Source organism: Microcebus murinus, chromosome 2 (genome assembly GCF_040939455.1).
Source record: "Microcebus murinus isolate Inina chromosome 2, M.murinus_Inina_mat1.0, whole genome shotgun sequence".
In the NCBI taxonomy this organism is placed as follows: Eukaryota; Metazoa; Chordata; class Mammalia; order Primates; family Cheirogaleidae; genus Microcebus; species Microcebus murinus.
In genome coordinates, this window is record NC_134105.1 from 48,169,214 (window position 1) to 48,185,240 (window position 16,027).

General features: G+C 35.8%; 1 protein-coding gene across 4 annotated transcripts in view; it reads left to right on the forward strand.

Moving 5' to 3' along the window:
• PATJ (PATJ crumbs cell polarity complex component) overlaps positions 1 to 16,027 on the forward strand; it is a 345,818-nt gene that overhangs the window by 152,803 nt on the left and 176,988 nt on the right. The window lies entirely within an intron of this gene.

Here is a 16,027-nt window from a genome sequence, read left to right on the forward strand (position 1 = left end):
AGCTGTGGACAAAACGACCTGTTATCAAAGGTTGCAGTGTTTGTCAAAGATATGCATTGATGGTGCAGGAACTTTTGACTTACCTTGTGGTAATAGCCTTTAATACCTAAATTTAAAACCAGAGTGTCTTGTCAAAGATTCAAGATGACTGAGGGCATGACAAGACCACTCAGTTAACCATCACATGGTGACGTTAAAGGCTTTGTTTCTAGCCTTACTCCTCTGATCTCCTGATCCAAATTTTCACTTGGCTTTTGGGAATATGCCAGGTCCTTTTTCCACTAGCACTTTAAATCCTTTTACCAAAATAAAATGTTATGTCTTCCCCTAGGCTGGCCTTTTACCTCTTGTTCTCAGTTCTGACTGAAGCCATTACCAGTGCTCCCATCCCCCCCAACCCAGAATGAAACTTCTCTTCTGTTTGTTCTCTCTCTTCCTGATAATGAATCAACAGATACAAGTGAACCTTCATTCCTAGTCTCTCACATTCATAGTTTCCTTTACATTTTTATTACCACATTTTTAGTAATCATATGGTAATAATGACAATTTATTGAGTGCCTTCTATGTGCCATACATTCTCAACAACTCTTTAAATGCATTCTCAGTTGATATTCAGAAGAGCCTTTGAAGGAAGTATTATACTTTCTGCTAATTTCAGTTTAATGTCACCTTTTTTGGAAAACCTTGCATTTTTCTTGTTCTAGCATTTGGAAAAATATAGTTTTTAACATACTTATTAGATTAATATCTGTCTTCCCCACTAAACCCTCTAAGTTTCATGACCCTTTCTGTTTTGGCCTGACACATTTTAAAAACTCAGTGTTTGGGGGTGTTTTTTTGTTTTTGTTTTTTTGAGGCAGAGTCTCACTCTGTTGCCTGGGGTAGAGTGCTGTGGTGTCAGCTTAGCTCACAGCAACCTCAAACTCCTGGGCTCAAGCAATCCTCCTGCTTCAGCCTTCCGAGTAACTGGGACTACAGGCATGTACCACCATGCCCGGCTAATTTTTTCTATATATTTTTAGTTGGCCAATTAATTTATTTCTATTTATAGTAGAGATGGGGTCTTGCTCTTGCTTAGGCTGGTCTCTCAAATTCCTGACCTTGAGCGATCCTCCTGCCTTGGCCTCCCAGAGTGCTAGGATTATAGGCGTGAGCCACCACACCCAGCTGAAACTCAGTATTTGGGGCAAATTAATAACATAGGGTATGTGACTTGCATAGTTAACAATGGGGATGTGATGAAAATTCATGTTTGCTCGTGGAGCTTCAGAGATACCCCGCCTGTGGAACTGTACTGTTCATCTAGTTTCAGAGCACTCTGTGTGGAATAACTTGACTTCTCTTTCCTCATATGTCATCCCTCACCTTATCTAAACATTTCAGTCCCCCAGGAGAGAAGCCACGTCTCCAGAAAATCCTGCTTTGTTCACTTTGATCACAGAAGTTAAATGCTTTTACACCAGCCAGGTCTTTGTGACCTGTCAGCATTCGTTCTTTCAACTACATTTGTAAACTACAGAGAGTAGAAGATTTTGGAATGACTTTTGTAACATACAAGAGAGTGGTCATAAAGCAGCAGTGAGAATCTCACAACAGACATGTCTCTTGACTCAGATAAGGTCCTAGAAACTCAGAGAATAATTCACTTGCTTGTTGTCACTGGCTTTTAAGTATATAGCAGAAATGTGAATGAAACCCTACATTATAGAAATCCTAAAGCTCTTTCTTTATACATTAATTCCAGAAAAGCATGCTCTCTTAGGTATTTTTTTTCAACTTAATTTTTTTTTTTTCTGAGAAGGGACCTGGTCATCATATGTCATAATAGAATGCTTGATACAGAGTATATCTGAGTGTGAAGCATAATGATAACATTAACCTATGTACTGCCCCATGCAAATAAAAATTAGATTGCCAATACCTTGCATCTTCATGTCTTCCTTTAATTCTTACTGTTTCAGTTATTTTAAGGATAGGATACTAGCTAAGGCCTTGTCCACTGTGGTTTGTTGCCAAATCTGTTACTCAGAGTCACAATATTTATAAATTTAGAGGCAATAATTTATTTTTAAAAAATAACAACTTTGTTGAGATATAATTCACTTACCATACAATTCACCTACTTAAAATGTACAACACAGTAGCTTCACTCACCCCAAAATCCCTACTTATTAGTAATCACTCCATTTCACCATACTCATTTAAAATTCACATATAAAATATGTACATACACGTATATATTTTAAGAAAAAGTCTTTATGGATAGTTCTCATATGTTCCAAGAAGAGTAGGGTAGGAAACTGGTCCCAAAACTCTGGTCTCAAACTTCTGGCCTTAAGCAATCCTCCTGCCTCAGCCTTCTGATTTGCTGGGATTACAGGCATGAGCCACCATGCCCAGCTCGTAGCTTCTTTTTTAAAGAAAACCATGGAACTTTATTGAAGAAGATTTGGTGGGAAAATAGAAATACTATTTTCCTGATTGGAAGACTAAGTCTATTATATTACAGAATTCAGTTATCTCTAAATTAGTCTATAAGTTTGAGGTAATTTGAACCCAAATCCTTGGTAGAATAGGCTTTTTCTTTTTTAATACAAGAATTTGATTGAAAATTGACTTGGAAATAAAATGTTTAACAATTTTGGAAAAGAAAAATAATGAGGAGGGGACTTGCCTTCCCCTGATATCTGAATCTACTCTAAACCGGTAGCTTTCAAACCCAGTCTGGAGCTTTTCGACATGGGTGGGAGCGTTTTCTCCACCCTGGCACTGTTGCCATCTTGACTGGAAAATTCCTGTTGCAGGGGGTGGGGCAGTCCTGTGCGTTTTAGGATATTAGCAGCATCCCAGGTCCAAAACTATTTCCGCACATTGCCAAGTGTCCTCTGGTCTAAATGGCTGGCGGTTTCTATCGTCATTGGTAGGCTGAGGTCCTAAGGGATGGTTCCCTACAGTGAAGAATTATCTCGCCTAGAGTGCCAGTAGCACTCCTGATTAGGAACCTGATTTAAAACTGCAGTAATAAAATCAGTTTAATATTTGCATTAAAAATAGTCTAGAAATAGACCCAGGTGTTTGTTTAGAATTTAGAACATAAATTCTTTTTTGAGGTAGTAGAAATAGGATAGATTATTCAATGAATGATGAAATAGGTAGAGACAAAATGTAGAGATCTTCACTTCTCAACAGCATTACAAATTAATTACAAAAGAAGCATGTGATTCTAAAAACTGAAACCATAAAAATACCATAAAGCCTCTATATTAGATTTTTTAAAAATAGAATCTTGGTCCAGGGAAAGGCGTTTCAAATTATTATACCAAAAGTGTAAAGGAAAAGAGTTCATTTTTTACATAATAATCACAAACATTGTGTATATACATATAAAAATATACAGTCAGAAGAAAAAGACATGTATAATAATAGAAAAAAAAGCAAAGATCAGACAATATGTAACAAAAGAAATGGATTTATATTCTCAGAGTTCTCCTTGCTACACACAAAAAAAGAAAAGAGAAATGGATTTAGGCAACAAGTACATAAAGTCTGTTCAGCCTCACTTATAATGAGAGAAGTGTAAATTAATATAAAAGCAGATTTGGGGGCTTATCAGATTACTTAATATTTTAAAAATTAATATTAATCATTGTTGGAGAGGTACAAAAATAGTTCTTGTATACTGTTGGTAGGAATAGAAATTTGTATACATCTTTTTAGAGACTCATTTGGCAGCATGTATAAAAAATTTAAATGTGTATATTCTTTGAATAATTTAGCTTCATATCCTAAGGAGTTCATTGTCCACGTGAATGTGTGTGTGTGTGTGTGTGTATGTATGTGTATATATATATTTACAGAGATATTTACACTGGTGTTTTTCCACTAATAGCAATTATAGTGAGATATATTGTAATATACTTTCATTAAGTCACTTAACCTCTAAGCTTTTCTAGCCATTTGACCTAGGACAAATTGCATCTCTTTCCTTTAGTTTCCCCATTTGTAAGATGGAGATGATAATAATAATATACCTTTCACAGGGTTGTTGTGAGAGATGAGAAGAGATAATGTATGTAATGTGTTTACACAAGAGGTGCTCCAGAAGTGTTAGCTACTACTTTTTACTGTTATCAATAGTAATACAGAACTCTTCAATTTGTGCCAGATACTGCCATTACGTAATGAAATTGTGGCATAGGAACATTAAAATTTTATCCAAAAATTATTATACTTTAACTTTTTAAAATTCTAGTCAGTTTTTTAAAGTTTAATATTATCGTGTAGGACTAATACTTTATTAACACTGTCTACTACTGAACTCCCTGATCACCTTTGCATACTGACACAATTACACTTTTATTTGCAACTGAAATCATTAGGAGAGAAAGGTATTTTGGAGTACTTCACTTTACTCTAATACTTTTTCTCTTTCTCTTCTTTATTTTCTCTGGACCGAAGGATTATTTGTATATGAATTTGTAATTTTTCATTTCCATGGAATTTTGATATTGTAGTTTTGACATTTTACTTTTACTTCCTTCCTCCTCATGTAAGAAGTATATACTGGAAAATGTTTTGAGAAAAATGAATAGTTCAACTGGAATCTAACAACTAAAAACACGGCTTTTAAAGGTTACTTCATTTACTATGAGTGTTAGTTTGCTAAACAGTCCCCAAAAACTTACGGCAAACTTAATCTCTGTTATTCTGCCTTGCAATACTTAAATTTTTATGAACATTTTGTTAACTGACAAAGGATATAATGTTCTTTATAAAGTTATTTCTCCCATTAATTTTCTATATATTTTTTTCTATTTAATTTAGAAATTTTTAATAAAAAGAATATTAGCTTTTGCCAAGTATAGCAGTGTATGCCTGTAGTCCCAGCTATTCAGGAGGCTGAGGCAGGAGGCTCTCTTGAGCCCAGGAGTTTGAGGCCAGCCTGGGCAACATAGCAAAACTCTGTATTATTAAATTAAAAATTTTAAACTTAATTTTCAAAAATAAAAGAAAAAAACACTAGCAGCTTTCATCCTGATCTTTATTTGTAATATTTTACTCCTGTAGTAATAAATAAGCCTTATACTTCAATTAACTGATAGAATTTCACCATAGTAAGCACATAATGTGACAGAAAGAGATTTTTGGCTGGGTGCGGTGGCTCATGCCTGTAATCCTAGCACTCTGGGAGGCCGAGGCGGGCGGATCGCTCGAGGTCAGGAGTTCAAAACCAGCCTGAGCAAGATCGAGACCCCGTCTCTACTATAAATAGAAAGAAATTAATTGGCCAACTAATACATATAGAAAAAATTAGCCGGGCATGGTGGCGCACGCCTATAGTCCCAGCTACTCGGGAGGCTGAGGCAGGAGGATCGCTTGAGCCAGGAGTCTGAGGTTGCTGTGAGCTAGGCTGACGCCACAACACTCACTCTAGCCTGGGCAACGAAGCAAGACTCTGTCTCAAAAAAAAAAAAAAAAAAAGAAAGAAAGAAAGAGATTTTTCACTCCCAAGTTACTTCAAGAACGCCAACCTAAGTAGTAACAGTAAATCCAAGTGTCAGCCTTGTTTGAGTCATTGCCGTTAATACACAACTTTGTTTTCATTGTTAATCCATGCTGTCACCACCAGGTCATTGATCTCGCACTGGTTCAGAGGTACCTGAATGATGATGCCCCCAGTATCTTTCAGAACATGAGCCTTCTGGAGGCCAAAGCCAAACAGCAGGTTTTAGCCAAATTCCAGGCCCAAAACTGAACTCTGTAGGATTCTTAATATTTTTTACTTGAGAAAAAAAGCATAGGAGAATATACACTAAACTATTTAAGAAAGGCTTCGCTGTTTTTGTTTTCTTTTTCTTTCTTTCTTTTTTTTGAGACAGGGTCTCACAACAGGGTCTCACAATGTTGGCCAGGCTGAGCTCCAGCAATCCTCCCACATCAGCCTCCCAAACAGCAGGGATTACAGGCAGCCACTATGGCACCTATCAAGAAAAAACTTCTACTTTCAACTCTATTTAATGCACCTGAATTTAATATAAGAAAATATGCTTATTTAAAAGATTGAAAAAGCATTTTGTCTTACAGCTCAATAATAAGAAAGCAACCAACCCAATTTTCAAAAATGGGCAAAAACTTGAAATGACGTTTCACCAGAGGCATGTGTATGGCTAATAAGCACATAAAAAGGTGCTCGGTATCATTAGTTATTAGAGAAAGGCAAACTAAAACCAGTGTACATTCACTAGAATTATTTTAATAACAAACCTTCCTACACTGATGGTGGGAATGTAAAATGGTGCAGCTGCTTTGGAAAACAGTTTGGCAGTTTCTTTAAAAAGTTAAATATGGGCTTACTGTACAACCCAGCAATTCCACTTCTTGGTATATACTCAAAAGAAATGAAAGTATATGTCCACACAAACATCCTTCTGTGAAAATTCATAGTAGCATTCTTGATAATAGCCAAAAACTGGAAACGAGCCAAGTGTCCACCCACTGGTGAATGGATAAACAGTGTAAATCCATATAGTGAAATACTAGTCAGCAATAAAAAGGAGCACAGTGCTCATACATGTTCTTTATGCTTAGTAAAAGAAGGCCGATGCAAATGACAACATACTGTGTAATTCCATTTCCTTAAAATGTCCATAAGAAACAAATTCACCAAGGCAGAAAGCAGCCTGGGGCGGGGCTTGAGATGGAACTTGATGGAATTTCTTGGGGTGGTGGAAATGTTCTAAAACTGAATAGCTGTGATTGTTGTATAACTCTATGAATTTACCGAGAATCGTTGACTTATACATTTGCAACAGGTATGTATTTTATGGTGTGGAAATTACACTCAATAAAACTGTTAAAATTGTTCCAAAGTTAAATATCATTTTAAATGAAAGAGTCACATGTGTAAGAGATAGTTAAAAGTTATTAATTATAAAAAGGTCTCCGTTAAAGGAGGAGAGCAATCAAGTAGTAAATTACTTTTAAGAGGGAATAAAAGCATATTAATCAATGTCTTCCTTGATACTTTATAGAAGGGAATAAAAGTATATTAATCAGTGTCTTCCTTGACAGTCATGGGATTTGAGAACCTTGAAGCTCATGTGGAGTCTGTCTAATTTTACAGCTGAGGATCCTGAGACCAAGAGTGATTAATTTGCCCAAAATGCTGAATTAGTTACTGAGGGCAGGACTAGACTCAAGTTCCCATTTGGTGTCCGGGGCCACACGTAGGCTCTCCCTTTCAGGACCTTTCTCTGTGTGAGGTGTCAGTTTTTAGGAGGAAGTAAACTCATGATAAACAAAGATTTTTGAGCATCTAGTAACTCTTTTGGTTTTTAAAAATTTTTTGTTTCATTAAGGACTCTGTAGTTGATCTCTGTGTTACCAATAGGTGTCACTACAATCAACAGCAATTATCACCAAGCATTTAAAGAATGTTATGAATGTTCACTTCAAATAAGCCAAAGGCATTAGTGGCTTCTGGCAGTATTTACATGTTCCTTTTACCAGATACATGAATCTACTTGTTCTCTCTGTTTTGTTTTGTTTTTTGTTTTTGGCAATGCAAAAATAGGAGGGGAAAGTGTTAGAAATAAAGGCTAAGGTTTAATTTTTTTGGTTTTGTGTAAATTCTTTTTCTCCCAGTTAATCATCCCTTTTTGGACCTTTCATATTTCTAATTAAGTAAAATAAGTAGAATTTTTTATTCTAGCAATATAATTGGAGAAGGCTGATGAACTTGGCTTTCTGTTTTAGTGATTTTTTAAATTTCTGAACAGTTTCTAAGCTTCAACTCTTGATATCTGGATGCATTTATTATAACTGTAAATTAAAAATTACACTGTTTAAGACCTCCTGAGTAACATTTAAATTGTGTTCATGACTTTTTTTATATTATTCATATAGTGATCACATAGATGATTTTTCTTCATTCTTTTACAAAGAGAGGTTAGAAGATACTGTAGTAATTGATAGAAAATTCTAAATTGCAGTTGATTATGATTATATTCAGGTGTGCGGGGGTGGGGCAGGGGGTGTGTGTGGGGGGTGATGTAGCATTTTGAGTGAAGTTTAAGAAACCTCAGCCATTTTTCTAGTGGTTTCTCTGAAGCTACAATTTTTTTTTCATAATTTTCTCCCCCAAAAAGCTAACTTGAAGACTTGCCTGCTTAAGTAGAACCTTTACTGCACGTTTAGAATGTTACCTGAGACACAAATGAATCTCGCTCCCGGTACCGCATGTTCAGTGTGGTTCACTGGCTTCTTTGTTATAAGCGTGATTCGATGCTGGGAGCAGTAAGGAGAGAGTGAGTTGAGGACTGTTCCCCTCACTTTGGACAGGCTAAAAATCAACTGCTGTTTCCTTCTCATTTGCATTTGAAAGATGTAGCTAACATGATGAACTGTTTCTCCGCCGGGGGAAAAGTGGGTCATTAAAGTGATATTAATTGAAGCTGGCCACAAAGTAAACGGTTGCGTGATTGCCTCCCGTTCTGGAATAGAGCTATCATCCTGACGAGAGCAGGGTAACTGAATGTCACAGCCGGCAGCGTGAAGCATCCGAGGGTCAGATGTTGGAAACCAGGGATTCTGCTTCTGTGGCATACTTTTCCAGGCAGCCTTCACCTGCTGGCAGATGTGACCGTTAGCTTGAGGGCTGGTTGGAAATTAGCTTAATTGATCGCTTCTCCGTGATAGAAATAGTCTGACAGGTTGCCCTTAAAGAGAATAAAATCTGAGGAGGAAAAAAAAAAAAATAGGCCCAAGGTCGTCAGAAGAGAGGACAGAGTCTGTGGAGAGGATTTGAGCTGCTTCCAGCATTGAATGTTTGTCAGGAATGCAGATACCCTGAAGGGAACACTGGTACAGCAATGGTCCAAGGGGGGTTCCCAGGTAAGATTTCTGTTGCCTGTGTGATCTGTGGTTCTTTTGGAATGAGATCTGATGCTGTTTTAGTGTTGGTGCAGAATGTTGCTTTAAAGGTTTAAACAATAGTAAGCTCAGGCATTTATCTTGAGTGAGGGTACATGTGCATAAGCAAGGCGATTGTGCGTTAGAAACAAACCTCTAAAATTTCCTTTCGTGTGTATTGTAGCTCAAATTGCCCTTATGATGTTTTTGAAAAGTGGAGCAGTTTATCACACTGTCAAGAATATACGAGTAGTTTTAGTGCCAAAATTCCTAACACTGCTCATGCAGTATTTTCTCCTTTAGAATTATAATTGAGAAGTAGATCTCATGGACATTTATTGTCATTTTTTGGTGTTATTGGTGACTTCACCATAGTAAAAAGGGAGGGCAATTCACATTAAAACAAGGTTATCCTGATTAATTTTTAAAATTGGCCATTCAGCATTTCCTTGTAGGTAAAAGCAGAGCATCATTAAGGAATCATAGCAGTAAACAAATGGTTACCTTTTCTAAATTGTAAAATAGTGCCTTAAATATTATTTGCTAATGTATTTGATGCCCCGATCATCTGAACCTAGAAATTTAAATTCATTAGGGGTGGGGGCTCAGTGCTTGAAAGTATTACCGCTGACTTCCTTGTTAACATATGGTTCTTAAAATGATTACTAGATTGGCAATATAATCTCATACAATACAGTGCTCTCTTTAGTGTATGCTTTTGCCTGACTTAAAAAAATTAATTTATGAAAATCAGAGATTCTCTTTTATCAAGTAAGATAGAGAATATTTGGACATAATAGGGATATTCTTGCTTAAGTATTATTGCACAAGGGAGACAATTGTCGACTCAAAGAGTTAGTCATCACATTATAGCAGCCTTTCTTTTTATTTTCAGCAGGGCACACGTAAATTAGGTTATTTCTACTGCAACAGCAAGATTTATGCTGCATTCCTGATTTAAGCTAGCAAACCTTATTCATGGCTATGCTGTCAAAATAATTGAGCAAGAACTTTTGTCTAAAATGTAAATTTCTGGAAATCTTCCTGTGAAGGTCCTGAGCTATCTAGTATCCAATTCTGCGATTTTGATTTAGAGGAAATGTTATAGCTCTTGAATGGATGCGTCACAGATTCCTTGTAGTGACAGCTGTCCATATTGCGTTTCTTTTCATTCTGTAGTTGGAACTGCTTTCAGTTGTCTGAGTGTCATCTTTTCAATACTACTTCTCACAGTCGTATTGACAAGGCAGCTATAGGAATGTCCTGAATGTTTCTGGGTCATACCTGCCTCTTCTCAGATTCCTTAGAGCAGTTTGTTCATTTTCCTCTTATTTTAGGAAGTTTCTTGATTTTTAAAATCTATTTCTCCAGATTATAAATACATGTGTGCATTAGTCTCCTCGGTGTAACCTGCCATCCCTGATAAGTTCCTTAATCTCTACCTCACTGACTTTCAGTTGTCACTGTCCATGCTACAGAAGTCACAGTAGAACCCTCAGGAATCCCTATAGCAGTATTCCAGAAGTGGAATCAAGTATAATTAGTCATTAGGATTTCTGCATCCTTTACCTTTTATGAAAATAATATGAGCTCATTTTTTAAAAAATGTTATTAACTATAAATGTGTCTCATGAGAACACAGTTGTGTTATATACAAGTTATTTTCCAGTATTCCTGCTCTAGATTAATCGTTCGTTGATTGTCATTATAATTATTTTCAGCTTTTATTAAACGTTTCTATTTATGTATATACATTTAAATCCAAAGTATTTTCATGCTTTGTGATAGTCTTATGTTGTGGTCTAATATTATGTTCATTGCTTTGGTATTCAGTTAGTTTTAGAAACAGGTTTTTATTCATGTCTCTTTTTGCCATGTTTTATGAAAAGTTATATGTAGAATGCTAACAGAGGAGGCTTCGGTGTACAGAGAATTTACTTTTTCTTTTGTACTTGGAAACACATTTTAAATGGATTTGTGTTGCTGTTTTGATGTCAATAGTTTTGTGTTGCTTTAAAATATTTCAAGTTTGCATATATGAGTATAGATTAAGCACTCATTTTAATCGATCCAGTGTTGAACAAAGAGAAAGTATTTGAATTAAGGAGGTAAAATATCAAAATCAAAATATCAAAATCAAATGTTTAGTAGCATTTAAAGTTATTTCCTTGCAGAGAATGCCTCTTTTTTTGTGGAATGCAATGAGATAGGAGGTAAGATATATCACCCCTAGGTTTCTATTATGTTTTATTACTTAGACAGTTATGTATTTTTTAAAATAGTCACTTTTATCTCCTTTCCTTTGCATTTATGGTATGCTAAGACTCCAAGATACTTGCATCATGAGAAGAATTTGTATTGTATATTTTGAATATATCTGTTATAACTCAGTATTATTATTCCCATTTTTGGATAGTAAAACCCTTTTTCTAGAAAGCTTGGAGGGGTTTATTCATGGGTTGGTGGAATTATAATATAGCCTCAGTTACTCTGGGGAGATACCATCAAGGATTTTCAGAATCGAATACAGTTCTAAGCCTAAGGGGAGAAATACACTATCTAATGTGATGTTTGCCTTTAAGTTTAAAAAGAGAAAATATATATAGGTGCAGAAATAAATTCATCAGAAGGCCACATGGAAGAGACTGAGCTTGAAAGGTTGGTAGGATTGACAGGAGTATGGCAGCTTCAGACTTGGGAGTTCGCTAAAAGCAAAGAAGTGCCACAAATTGGGCATGTAGGAGGGAAAGGACGGAAATGAGCTGTGCCTAGAGGAGATATGTATGAGACTGAGTTTTAAAACTAGAAGTTAAAGAATTTATTTTCTGAAATGACAATTATAATGATAGCTAATCCAAGGAGACTGCATTTAGAACATTGAAATAAAATTTATGGTTTTAACTTTTTGGGGATACTTATGTTCTAGGCACTCTGATAAATGGCTTACACACATTATTTTCTTCAATACATATAATTTTATGAGTTTTTTTTTTAAAAGTCTCATTATTTTATAGATGAAGTCTAAATTACTCCAAAGCTTGTACTTTTAACAGTTTTAACTTTATGCATTTTCAAGGATCCTCTCAAGTAATCCATTTCATTTGCAAAGACAAATTGATTAGTATTCTCCTTTTTTTGGTAATTTATTTTTTACATTCACTCATTGGACAAATAGACATGGAATTAGAATTCCTACTACCCATAAAACATGCTGAAATTTCAAATTCTAAAAAATGTTTACTGTCTTCTTCAGTAAACCACATTTTAATGTTGAAAACCCAATGTAAAAGAAAAGGTCACAAAGCAAATGAAGCTGAATTGGGGGAAAAATACAGTGGTGGAGGCATGCCATGAGTCTTAGGGTGCACCTCGCCATGGCATCACACTCTGCACAGTGTGAACCGGGCTTCTTAGTGTAAACAAATTTCTCTTCCATCACTGAGAAATTTCTACATTTGAGGAATAAATAGCAAGTCTCCTGATGCTAACCAGATGGGAATGGGTAAGTGTCTAGGTTTAAAATTTTTTTAATTGTGAAATTTTAAAAAATTATGAGTCACTTAATATTTCCATGTTTGTCCTAGGTAAGATGGAAATGCATGAACATTTTGTTAAATGCTTTGAATTGCATCGGGATTTTGGCTCGGCGTTGCCTATATACCTGCTTCAGGTTTTCAATATCTGCTTTCTTTCAAATCTAACAAAAACCAGTACAGATATAAGAGCATGCCAGGAATGAGAAGGTAGCACCATATATTTTCATAAAGCAAAAGATCATGAGGTATAAAAGGTTACCAAAAAAAAAAAAAAGAAGAAGAAATTTATATCTAATGGATGGCATACTGCTTCCCCCCATCTAAGTGTTTGCTTGAATATATCTGATTCTCCTTGGAAATATTTTGATTATATCTGCAAGGATAAAACATGCCCATGGTGATAGTCTAATAATAAACAAAATTGTGTGGGTCATGGCTGGTTTATCTGTGCCATGTGAAATCTCTGAAAACAGCTTTCTGCTCCTGTGCAAAATTAAGTGACATGCGTTGGTTCTTCAAATGGCAGACATTGGATCTAATTTATTGCTAAGTCACATTTATGTAGTATTAAATAATTTGCAAGTTGTTTAGTCACCTGTTTCGATCTTTGAGAAGAATCATTTTGGCAGATAGGGAATCTGTGTTTTCACAGATCACAGAGCTTACAGAGACTAGCTCTCCATTCTTCAGTGCCTGTGGGGCCTGTTGCCTCCATCATAAGCCTATGCTCCTGTTTCTCTCACTTTGTGTTTAAATTATCACTTCTGTCTTGTAAATGTGGCCATTAGAGCACTTACAGTGCTATGTTGAGATTAGGTGTTGGTGCCCTCTATGACCAGAGTTTTGTTTATTGTAGATGTTTAATAAATGTTTTTCCAACTCATGTAGAAAAAAGTCATGTGTGCTTATAACATAATGAATATTCATGAGAGGATGACCAAATCTATTCCATTTAGAAAGTGGGCATTCTCTTGGAAGAGTGGCTCACTAAAGAAAAAGGAATCATTCTACCATTTACATGTATTACTTAGAAGGTTCTTTTTATGGGTTGCCTAATACAATGATAGTATGTAAGGAAAGGACATTTTCTCCCGATGTAACAATAGTTTTCTTTGGGGAAAAAATTTTGTCTATAATCATAAAGGAATTTATGTATTCAGAGAGGGTGGGCAGTAGAATAATGGGCAGATGAGTTTGTTTTCCAGCTCTTTTTTTCCCCTTTTCTTTAATTGGGAAATCCATTCTGTTTGCTGCTTTAGTGGTTTCTGGACAAATCTGTAGTATGATTTACACAACATGTTCAGTGCAAGTAACTGACCATAGTTTCTTGGTCAAGTAGGAAAGAAGAGTAGCTTTTCCATCCTATAACCTATGAACCTGGAAGATACTGATTTTCAATGAATAAGTGTTAAGACCCTAAATGTGGGCTTTTTAGCCTGAAATCCACCAGCCCAAAAAAAGTCCAAGAATGTCTGTCAGTCTCTTGAAGTTTAGAATATATGGGGTTTAGGGATGAGGGCGCTTATATGTCTTTATTATATTATCCATGAAACCCATGGCTCAAGGCAGGTAAAACACCACTGTTCTAAATCTATAAAAATCACAAAGGGTGGGAAGAAAAGGTGACACTTCAATTTGGAACAGGCCAGCTAAACTTATATAGTACAATAGCTTTCTTGAAAGAAATGACTATAGGACCAATGATTACATTGCAGATGACAAATATGATAAAAGATGATAACTTTTTATCTCCAAACTTGGTCTAAGCTGCAATAAAACTTAAGAAAATTAAATAGATAAACTTCTAAACTGTAGGAACTGATAATTTCCTCTTATACAAAGAACCCTGCTGCTACTTTTAGAATGGCTTCTGTCACATGGGTCCCAACACAGTCCTTTGTACATGGCAATACTTTATATGTATGAAAGAATAAATGATGTTTTATAGTTTTTCATTCTATATCAGTATTAGTTGGGTACTGTTCTGATGAAAGTCTAATTATCTTTGACCTTATGTAAGTTTATATAATCTATAAATTACTGGTTAAGAGCATGGGATTTGGTGTCATAGAATTTTAGCCCCTTGTCATTGTTTAATCTCTCTGAAACTCGTTCTTTATCTAATAAAGTGGCGATGAAAGCACCTGCTTTAATTTAGAGGAACAAGTGACACAATCCATACAAAATGCAGAACATCCTCCATGGGTGACGGTCCTTTCCCTCCTGTCTTCCTATGACACAAATCTGAGCTCGTCATGAAAGCTATTTTACCATTGAATGAAGTACAATTTTTATGGAAAACATTTGAGTTCCTCTTGGTTTTTTTGCTTTTTAAATTTCCCCAAATCTTGATGCCAATGAATACCCTAGAAAAGATCATTTTTACGGAGCATCTTTCCCAGTGTTCTTGATTTCATTTAGTTCCAGTTTGGGGGAAACACTGATTTCTGGTTCTTTAGTTTTAGCAAGGTGCATTTACTCTGAAAGGGACAGAGTTGAAGACAGAAGGATTGATATCCCGTAACAATACCCAAACATTCAGATGGGAAGGAAAGGGCTGCCCATTTGAAAGATAGACATTGGTCTAAGGTTAAGGTTAAACTCTCAAAATGAGTCTGAGAGGAAGTGAGTCTAAAGTTCTCTTCTCTTTACTACCATTAAGTTTTTGGAACACCTATAACTATGCTTTTGTGTGAATTGGAGAAAGCTACCCTCTCTAGGAAGATACTGATGTAGGCACACAGATGACTTAGCTTTTGACTTAGCTAAAGGCTTTTGATCAAAGGAAAAAGGATTCCATTTATCCTTTAACACGATTTCTCACAAGTGTGAAAGCTCCGTGAGTGGTGCATGGCTTAGATAACAACCCCCACTCTTTATTTCAGCCTGGTACTCTTGTGCAGTGCATATACTGCACGACCAAACATAGTTGGCTCTGTAACTAGACCTTCAGAAACTTATCTCCCGAACGTCCTTGACCATTCCTACTCTTCCTATCCTAAGCGCAAAATCAAGAAAGAAGTGATCAGAAGAGATTCCCAGGGGCCAAAATGGATATGACTGCATTTGTACTCTTACCCCATTTACTTTGCTTGAAAAAGAATCCCTGACTTAAACCTTGTTAGCTACCAACTTGCAAATAAAATTTGTTACTATAATTTATCATGTTTTACATGGCTATGAGACAAAAACTGCATTTTGCAAAGAGAATTTAGGCAGGCCTGCTAACTGCAGAATCAACAAATAGAAAGTATCAACCTGATAGCAAAAGAAAAGGTGGGAAAACTACATAAAGCGGGGACAAGAAATATGAATACAAAGGTCTCTTTTTGGTCGCAGCCCTACACACCAAAGCTCAAACACTGCCATCTTTTCTTCTTGCTGGGAAGCCTTTCCTGATTGTTGTAGCAGGAAGTATTGTCTTCTATAGCTCTTTTTGTTGGTTCCACTATTATTTTACTTCTACTTCCACAGGCCACCATGATATTGTCACTTTATATATGATTATTCATTGTATTTATAGCTTCATAAGAATAGTAGGTCTGATTAATTTTTAATTCAGCATGTCTTATTAATGC